Genomic DNA, 10571 nt, shown 5'->3' with positions numbered 1-10571 from the left:
CGGCGACGCGCGCGACAGCTCCGCCGGCCGGGGAGCACCGCGGCCACCTGCGACGCGCCGCGGCAGGTCCCTCACACCTCTGACTCAACAGAAGCCGCCACACGACTCAGCAGCTGCGTCTCCGCCCGGCGAGTAGCGGCAAGCGCACAAGCGGGACGGGAAGAGCGGCGGGGACGGCGCGATCGCGCTGGAAACCTCAGCCGGTCTTCTCACAGCCGCACTCTTCCGCGGCCCGACTCTGGCGCCGGCCCGGCTTCCGTAGTCCCGCCCCGGCCCCGCCCCCAGCCTGCGTCCCGGAGAGCTCTGGTCTCCAGGCCCGCTCGGGCGAAAACTGCCTGAGCCCTGGCGGGAGCGCTGTTCTCGAACAGATCCGCCTTTCTTTTCCTTCCTTTCATTCTAATCCTGACGCTGGCGCGCGACGTTCTTCAGCTCCTAGGCAACCGCTACGCCGACCCTACGTCGGTTGTCGCGCCTTGCCCTCGCGGGCACCTTGGCCACTGTTCCCACGCCTTCCCCTCCGCTTCCACGGCGATCGGAGCCCGAAACGGCCGCGCGAAGGTCCCCCGGCGGAGCTGCCCTCCTCCCCGGATCTCCGGCCGCCGGGGCGGCCCTCTGCGGCTCCGGGAGGATGCCTGCGCCGGCCGGTCTGGGCGCCTCCGGAGACTCAGGAAGCCCGGCCAAGGCTTGGCTGCCCCTGGGAACGGAAGGTCTTCTGACCCTTGGCATGATAACTTCTCCCGACGTAGTTAAGAGTCAGACACACATGATCTAGCAAGATACAGCAAGGCTGTAACAGGGGGCATCCTCTGGAGAAAAAGATTTAATTACCTTTTTCTCTGAACATTTTTATAAAATTGTGTCCAGAACTGGTAACCACTTTCCTTCTGCTTTACATGTCTATAACTCTGATAATGCTTAATAATAAAATTATGTTCTCTGTATTGGTACGAAGCGGGTTTTGTTGGCACTTATTTTATTTCCCTCACACTAGTATAACACTTCGCCCGTAGCAAACACTCTGTAAATATTTGTAGAGAGAATGAGTTAAGAATCCATGGTGAGGGCTGGGGATTTAGCTTAGCGGCACAGCGCCTGCCTGGCAAGCTCAAGGTCGTGAGTTCGATTCCCGGTACCGGGGGGGAAAAAAAAAAAAATTCATGGTGTAGGCAGTTGAGGTGACGGAGTCCAAGTCTGGGCCTGGAGAACCTCAGTCTAGTGGAAAGGACCCCTGATAAGTCTGAGTACAGGGCTACACTGTAAACAGTCCAAAAGAAGTCCGTACAAGAGAATCAAAAGTAGGAGCCCAGCCTGGAAAAGTTAGAGACTTAGTGGGACCCTGTCTCAAAATAAGTTTAAAAAGGTCTGGAGATGTAGCTTAGAGCAAAGGCTGTGAGGTCAGTCCTCACCATCACCACCAAAAAAGAAAAAGACAGACAGGGAGGGAGAGACTTGGAGAATTTCTAAGATGGAACGGTTGGGCTCCAGTTTTTTGAAACTACCATTGAAATGTCAGTTCAGTTACTATGCAAAATTAAGGTGTAATCAGTATAGGACATAACAAAGTTCTTATCCTTTCCCACTGCTTCTCAATAGTCTTCAGTGGCTCCATTCTCACTTTAGAATAAAATTGCTTTCCCAGGGTTCAAGTACCTTATCTATTAATCAAATCAGGGCATGCCCCATCTGACTTCAAAGGCAAAAAATTGCTTTGTAGCTGAAGGTGCATCTGTTGAAGGCCAGACCTCAAGATAAAGATGGAATGACCAGGCTTACATGCTCCTCAAGAGATAAGCAATAAATTAAAGATTACACTATAATTGGTATCACCCCATCCAATAAAATCTAGATAGACATCAGTTACCCAGGTGGGTGACCAGGACCTCCTGATCCATCTCTTCCTAAAAAGGTCCTTGTTCTTTCCAGGTACATTTACAGTGTGACCTGCTTCCCCAGTGGATCAGAATTACCAAGCAACTATACTTGTAGTCTTATTGATTGGTCATAGTTCTGTCCCATGTTGTGCCTACCTCGTGATTTTGTACCCACCTCGTGTTTTTACTCTATACAACTCCCTTTGAGAAGTGGGCTCACTGGCAACTCACTTTCACCTCCCCTCCTGTCTCTCAGGAACTATCTCTAAATCTTTCCTAAACTTTCGTTGTTCCTCAGAAGTCATTCTTAAATTGGGGGGAACACGAACTCAGTGTATCTGACATTTAGCAGGCTGGGAGTTACTTCTCCTTTATCACTTTTTTTGTTTTGTTTTTTTTCCGGTACCATCCTTTATCACTTTTATTGTTTGAGAACTAATTTCTTTTTAGCATGAAATAAGATTGCAACCTATGGATATATCACAGTTTATCCATTCACTTACCAAAGGTAGTCTTGATTGCTTCCAAGTATGGCGGTTCTTTGTTTCTGGAGACAGGCTCTCACTGTGTTGCCAAAGCTGGGCTCAAGTGATTCTCCTGCCTTAACTTCCCAAGTGGCACAGACCACAGGTGCATGCCACCATACTGGCTTGGCAGTTGTGAATAAGGATACTGTGAACATCTGTGTCCAAACCAGTGAGCACATTTGCTGGCTCTTATGCTAGAGGTATGCTTAGTTTCATCAACAACTGCCAAACTGTCTTTCAAGTGGCTCTAGCATTTTCCCCCGCCAGTAGCAATGAAGGAAAGCACCCGCTGCCGCCCATCATTAGTACTTGTTTTGGATGTTACCATTCTAGTAGCCTTCCACACATTCAGGAACTATTGTGAAAACTAGGTTTGCAAACAACATTTTAAGGAAGTTCAGATAGAATATTTTTGAAACCTCAGGAAGCACACAGATTGAAAATTATTAGTCTGCTCTGACACTATTATTTTGCAAAAAGGAAACACCCTGAGAACACTGTACGTGCTGACCCAAAAGAATGTGGAGGCGTATAAGATAGTGAGAGGCCGACAGCCCTTTGACAATAGTCGTAGGATCAACCTTCAGGGACAGAGAACTCATCCCTGGTCCCCTGAATCTTTTTTGTTTGTTTGTTTTTTGTTTTTCTTCCAGTACCAGGAATCACACTCACGACCTTGCGCTTGCCAGGCAGGCGCTGTGCCGCTGAGCTAAATCCCCAGCCCCTCCCCTGAATCTTCCCGACTCACAATAACCCACGGTGAAATGTTTGTTAGCTGATTGTTTAATAAATACGCCTCACAAATGGAAATGGAGGGTTGGGAATCGAATTAATAGACACATTTTATACCTATGTGAAATGTAAACAAATTTCACCACCTTCCTCTCACATGAAACATTAGTAATATCTCCAGAAGATCCCACCCTCATGGTAGACTGGGCCTGGAAACCAACAGCTGTCTGAAAAATCATGTTTTTTTTAAAAAAATTCTTTGTTTATTCACTGTGTTGCTTCAATAGGGTACATTTGAAATCAAGGGTGGGATGATACTAATATATTTTTATTTAAACTCCACAAATACTTGAGTACCTATTGTTCCATTCGAGGCTTTTGTTTTGTCCTTTTTTTTTTTTTTTTTTTTTCTTGCTTGGTTTGCATCCAGCATTTTATGACCTGGGGAATGGAGCAGAAAGTGTAAAAATACACTGTTACATTCTCACCAACACTCCACCCCGCACACACAAAACACAACCTAAAAGAATTCCATTCCTTGTTCATCCACAAGGTGGCATAACTGCACTTCTGTTCTTTTTTCCTGACACCCGCGGAAATGCAAAGGGAAAAGCAATGTTGGGAATTAGATTGCCTTCATCAGCCACTGGGTCGGGCACAGGGGGATTCTGTATTTAGATAGGTTGGCCTGCTCGTTGCTCCAGGCACTTGGATTTGGTTCTTTGGTCAGGCATAACCATCACACTCTGCCTTGTCCCTCAGTCACAGAAGCATTTGATAGACAGTACTCATTCGGAAAGTTAATGCTTTGGGATGCTTCCTTTGAATGTATGTTTCACTAAAGAAAGATGAGATGGAGAAGAGAATCTATAGTATACTACAAAAAACTTCAGAGTTCTTTCCCACTTTAAAAAAATGTGAGAGGCTGCCTGAAGAGAGAGGAGCAAACTATTTCCACACATGGAGACTCTGATTCCCCTGGATTCCCACAGCACACCGTAAGGGCTAGTTGCATGCAAAGAGGACTCTAAGGGAAAATTTAGGAACATGAATGCAGAAGCAGTCAGAAGTAATCTCAGGGAAGGCATAGGTCCTGAAACTACTGGGGAGGGGGCCTTGGTTCCTTGATTAGAGATTTGAGCAATCATTCTGGATCCCTGTCCCTCTACCACCTGCCATGGTCCCCATCTCAGAAACAATGGTCACTTCCCACTCTGCATCCCTACAGGGACTCCTCACCAGACTCCCTTGCCCATTGAAGGTCCAGATGCAGACTAAGCATGTCCAGGGACCTGAGCTTCGATCCCCAATACTGAAAAAGGAAGGAAAAAAAAAAAAAAAAAAGAAAGAAATCTCTTTATCCATGGCCACTAGATGGTGTTTATAGCCTTTTAATTGTAGATTTCAGTCATTTACTAAACTTCTGTGAGTTCTGTACCAAGAACACGTTTTTAATGTTACCTGTCTTTTGTGCAAGTTTGCTATTAAAATATATTAAACTATTTGAAAATGAATTAATTTGAATATGTGAATGTATGAATATTAATTAATTTGACTATATGATATGTGCATAGGGTATAGAATGAAAACTTAGCTGTTCCCACCACTGCCACCATCACCATTACCACCCTCTGTCACCACCATCTTTCCCTCTGACACCACATTTTTCTCCTTGGAGATCATCACAGTTACCAGTACTAGTGAAATTTTAATGAATAAAAGAATCAGTTTGTACAGAAAAATAGCATACTCATAACACATCTGCAGTAAGAAAAGAGCAGATAATGATACTGAACATTTTCAGGCCTCCTAGAGATGGAGATTCGGCAATTCTCCTAGGAGTAAATAAGCTGTGAGAAAGTTCAGTAAAGTGAGTAGAAGGCCTGTGATGTTCTCATTAAAACATCCAGTGTAGAATGGGAAGTTCATTGAGGTAATTTTTTTTGTTTTTCTTTATGTCTACATACAATCTGAAACAATTTGTTAGTAGATCAAAGGCTTGCTTTTCCTTGAACCATAGAATTAGTTCACAGTGCAATTTAACACATGGGAACTGTTGACATTTTCCTTTCCACTTCGCAATCATAGGCAGGTGGTAGAGATTGCAAAGAATGATTTGCTTATGAATTAAAGGTAGTGGCAGTTGAGTAGCTGACTGTGTAAACTGTTTTTTTTTTTTTTTTTTTTTTTCCATTTTCTTTTAGCATAAATGTGTCCTGAACTGTGATGGTTTCTAAGGAGCCACTGGGGGTGGGGTGAAATGGAAAAGGTTGCTTTTCTTTCTTATGTTAATAATTTTCCAACCTCACTGACAGATAAACATCAGACTATAATATCTTGTTCAAAGTTACGAAATGTTTCCACTGCTGCCATCCTTTTAAAACCCTTGTATCTTTCTTTTTTTTTTTTTTTTTTTTTTTTTTTTTGTTTTTGGTACAGGGAATTGAACTCAGGACCTTGCACTTGCCAGGCAGTCGCTTGTGCCACTGAGCTATATCCCTGGCCCCAGTCCTTATAGCTTTCAAAAGTTAGAACCTGGTTCTGAAACCTCGGCCCTGCAGAAGCAGAGTATGCTGCAGGAGTCTGACTACGGTGCAGGGTGAAAGGAGAGGAGCATTTCTTCCTCTTGCAGTGATTCTCAAGCACCCGCCACCTCCAGCCAGCAAAGGAAACATTTAGAGAACTCAGCTCAATTGCACAGAATAAGTATTAATGAACCTGAAGCTGAGAGACAATACATGGGTAATTGGCATTGATATTTTTCAGGTAAAGCTTGACTTAGGAGTAGTCCAAAAGACATGATAAATAAATTCTCTCTTTTCGTCTTAAAAAAAAAAACACTAAGACATCTGTGAAAGCCTTTCTACAAAGATAATAACTACCTAAATCTTTTTTGTGTGTCTGATTTAAAGTGAAAAGGTCAAAAGTTGCACACTGATGTTAAGACAAAGATGATTCATTTACTCCACCTCAGAAAACAGTAAAAAGGAAATCAGTCAATGCAGAACTAAAATCAATAATGAAACGTACTTTTTCCAGAACTTTCAATAAAAAAGATTGGCCCACTTCACGTGAAAAAAAAAAATACCACCAAATGGTTCATAGGAGATAGTATTTATTTTAACCTTTTAATACTTACCACTTATTCAAAATATAGGTCACTAAGCTTAGACAAGTGGTTGAATATTTATGAAAAGTAAAGTTAATTTCATATGTCACAATAGATACCACATGAATTCCATTTGGATTAAATACTTAAATGTGAAAAAATATGTTGTGCTCACAAATGGGTACGCTAAGTTACAGGAGGGTTTCTGGGCAGATGATAGAGCAGTAAACAGCAACAAATGTGCCTCTCCAACAATTGGAATCCAGACACTGGAAAATAGCAAGTTAGAGAAAAGGAGGGTGCTAAATCCCTGCAAGTCAGGAAGGATCTAAAAGGAAAATTGGAGCCTATCGAGAAATTGAAGAGACAAACCACAATGCAGTAAAAGGAAGGGGCAAAATGCTCTTTCTCCCCAGCTTCTGGCTTGTGGCAAGAGAAAAAAAGATCGAATCTAGAGAAACACAGTGAAAGCAAGGTACTAAGAACAGCAACAAAAAGACTGCCCAAATTTCAGAGGACAACTCCAAGTAGGGACACCAGGCCATTTGACCTTCTGACCTCTAGCAATTTGGAGGTTTCTATGATCCACTCAGATTCAATAGTTCATTAGTACTACAAACAGAGCTCAGGTAAGTGGGAAACATATGATTACCATTTTATTATAAAGGATACACATAGGGCACAGTCCAGGAGAAAACACAGGGCTTCCTGGTCTTTTCTAACAGAACCAGCATGCATCACCTTCCTGGTACATCAATCAGCCAGGGAGAGCCACTGAGCATCTGTGAGCAGTTTTTCATGGAGGCTTCATTACATAAGAGTGATTGGTTGAAGCATCATCCACACATTAAACTCAATCCCCACCCCTATACTCTCTCTAAAAGTCAGGAGGTCAGGCTAATATCAATATCCAATCTTCTAATCAAATGGTTGGCTTTCTGATGATCTGAAGCCATAAAAAGACACTTGTATCCTTCTGGAAACTTCAAGGGTTTAGAAGATCCTGGGCAGAAACCTCATACAAAGAACAAACTAATTATTATTTTTAAAGTTTTATTTATTGTTTTACAGAGCTAAAAGATATAAACAATCCAAATAAAAGTGTATAGTAAAAATTTGGACAGAGGACTTCTAAGAAGATGGTGGAATGGTGAGCAGCAGAGAAACAGCCTCTCCAATATTTGGAATCCAAATTCTAGAATATAGCAATGTGAGGAAGAGAAGGATGTGGGAAGTGGGTCCCCGGGACCCCACAAGGATCTAAAACAATTAGAGCCAACGTGGAGAGCAAAGAAAAGAACAACAATGCAGAAGAGGGAGATGGCAAGTGGTACTTTCTCCTTGAGCCCCAGCTGGAGGCATGGGAGGGGTGGCTGAAACCTATAGACAAATGGTAACTACTGGCAACCCCAGAGGCCTCCATACAGGAATGCACCAGTGGGAGTGAGCAGCGGATGTTGTGGACTGTGGTGGATGGCCAGTTATTTGGGTTCAGATGCCCTGCAGGAGAGAGTGATTGGCTGGTAGCCATTTTGGAGAAGAGCCAACAGAAGTCAGGACTCAGCAGCTGCAGCTTGGTTCCATCTAGTAGTTCCAAATGTCAGGGTATAGCACAACCAAGTTCAAGCTGGCAGGAGGTCCTAAAGCCAAGTTAAAACTTGGCTGAGGTCAAAAAAGGAGCTGAGTTCAAGCCACAAGAAGGCAGTCAGAGTATTGCAGGCTGAAAAATTCAGTCACTGGGCTCACAGCCAGAAATCAGAAGCAGCCTGAACCTCAGGGGGACCGAAGGCACAAGTTTGTTGGGATTATCCACCACCACCATAATGTTACTGCTGGCTTTCTGGGATTAATCAACATGGATCCGGGCTCTGTCTGCCCACTCTGTCCACCAGTGATAGCAGAGATATGCCCTGAAGTGGACTTTTTTTCTGCTTTTTTTTCTTTGCTTTGCTTTATTTAAAATTTTCCCATTTTTTTCTCTTTCTTGTTTGTTCTTGTTTTTATAAGAGTGAGAATATTGTTTCCAGCTTTTTGTTGTCATTCTGTTCTATTTTCTGTTTCTTCTTTCTTTCTTTCCCTCCTTTCTTCTTCACCAGTTCTCAAAGCTTGCATAGTCTTCCTTTGTGCTTCAGCCTTGCTTCTAATCCCTTTCTCACCTATTTCTCTATTTTTTCCCTAACTCCTTATAAATTTATTCCTGAGGATAAAATAGCCATATTGAGGGGATATTTACTGTACACAATTTCCTGGTTTGTTTTATATTTGGTTATATAACTATGAATCTTGTTCATACAGTTAAAGGTGGCAAATTAATAGTTATCACAGTTTGCCATTTTCTAGGGTATGCTTGATGCTATTGCTATTACAGATTGTTCTACTTTAGCCAAATTGACATGATCTCACTGTCTAGCACAGGCACACAACAGGATACAGTTACATGTCCACAATTTAGCATTGGACAACTATGCATGCCCAAATGAAGCTAGCATGTAAGAATGTAAATATGAGATAACAATATGTATAAGAATTATACAATAAAGATGCAAGCTGCTCTTGTGCTCTTGCGCTCTGCTTGGCTGCCTACTACTGCTGTGTTGCTGGTATCTGCCTCTGTGTGCTTTCTCTGAGCACCTCACACATAAATTTACTCCTTCAACCTTCCTCACCCCAAAACCAAGGCATATAATAGTCAGAATTCCAAATATTCAACACAAGAGCAGAATATTAAAAGCTGCTAGAGCTGGGCGTGGTGGTGCACCTGTAATCCTAGCACTCAGGAGGTTGAGGCAGGAGGATCCTTGCAAGTTCGAGACCAGCCTGGGCTACAAAGTGAGCTCAAGCCAGCCTGAACTGACAGCGAGAACCTGTCTCAAAAAAGATGAAAAACACACACAAAAAAAACAAAAAGCTGCTAGAGAAAAGAAATAAAGCATTTATGAATGAAATCCCATCAGAATTATAGCAGACTTCCCAACACAAACCCTTAAGTCAAGGAGAGCTAGAGTAATGTATTTCAAGCCCTAAGAGAAAACAACCTTCACCCCAGATCAATGTATTCCACAAAACTACATTTTAAAATTGGTGGAAAAATAAGATACTCCCATGACAAAGGACACCCAAATAAATTCATGACCATGAAACCAGCACTCAAAAATTTTCTGAAGGACATTCTAGAAAGAGATAAGGAAGAGTACAGTTCCATGAATCCCAACAGAATTAATCCACTAGGCAAGCAAGTAATTAAACAGAGGGGAAAGAAAAGGAACCAACAATAGGAAAATAACATGAGAAGGATAAATCAATATATATGACTTATAATCATCACTGTAAATGGTCTCAGTTCACCAATCAAAAGAAACAGACTGGCAGAATAGATCAAGAAACAAGATCCAATAATATGCTGTATACAAGAAATATATTTAACTAAAAAAAAAATTCATAGACTGAAAGTTAAAGGATGGAAAAAAATATACCATTGACAGGAACCCAGAAAAAAGCAGGGATAGCTATTTATTTGCAGACAAAGTGGGTTTCAAGCCAAGGTTAATCAACAGAAACAAAGAAGATCACTACTCTTTGTTAAGGGAACAATCCAAGAGGAAGAGATAAAAATAATAAATGTATATGCACCAAATAAAACAAATATTAACAGATGAAAAATTAGCTAAGGACTAATACAATTGTAATGGGGGACCTTAATACTTCACCATCACAAATAGACAGATAACTGAACAAAAAAATTGACAAAGAAATATCAGAACTGAACCAAAGTTTCAAACAAATGGACTTCGTATATGTGTACAGAATGTTCTAATCCATAACCTCAGAATACATATTCTTCTCAGATGCACACAGGATGTTCTCCAAAATAGATCACATTCTAGCTCATTGAACATACTTAAGTAAAGGCAAAGGAATTGAAATTATCCCATCCTATCATTAGACTATAGTGCAATAAAATTAGAAATCAGTGGCTAAAGAAACTGCAATAACTTCATAAACACATAGAAATTAAATAACACCCTCCTGAACAACAAATGGATCACAGATGAAATTAAAGAAGAAATCAGACAGGTTCCACAATTAAACAATGACAATACAACATACAGATCCTAGGGGATTCAATGAGAGCAGTCTTATGACAAAAATTTATAGCTGTAATTCTCACATTAGAAAAACAGAACAAGCTCACATAAATAACATAATGTTGAATCTCAAACTTTACGAAAAGAGCAAGTCAAGGCCAAAGCTCATGCAAGTGAGGAAATTATAAAGATTAAAGCAGAAATTAATGCAACTGAGACAAAGAAAAGAATGTAAAAAATCAATGAG

The 10571-nt window shown here is 41.5% G+C and overlaps 1 protein-coding gene across 1 annotated transcript in view; it reads right to left on the bottom strand.

Annotated features, from left to right (window-relative positions):
* Rfk (riboflavin kinase) overlaps nt 1-241 on the bottom strand; it is a gene marked incomplete in the record, with an annotated part of 8931 nt that extends 8690 nt beyond the window's left edge. The window contains 1 exon segment of the mRNA XM_005408308.2: nt 1-241.
* Between the last annotated feature and the right edge of the window lie 10330 nt (nt 242-10571).

This window comes from Chinchilla lanigera, unplaced genomic scaffold (genome assembly GCF_000276665.1).
Source record: "Chinchilla lanigera isolate Chin_1 unplaced genomic scaffold, ChiLan1.0 scaffold00111, whole genome shotgun sequence".
Lineage (NCBI taxonomy): Eukaryota > Metazoa > Chordata > Mammalia > Rodentia > Chinchillidae > Chinchilla > Chinchilla lanigera.
The sequence above is the reverse complement of the archived record's forward strand: the minus strand, read 5'-3'. Positions and strand labels throughout refer to the sequence as shown.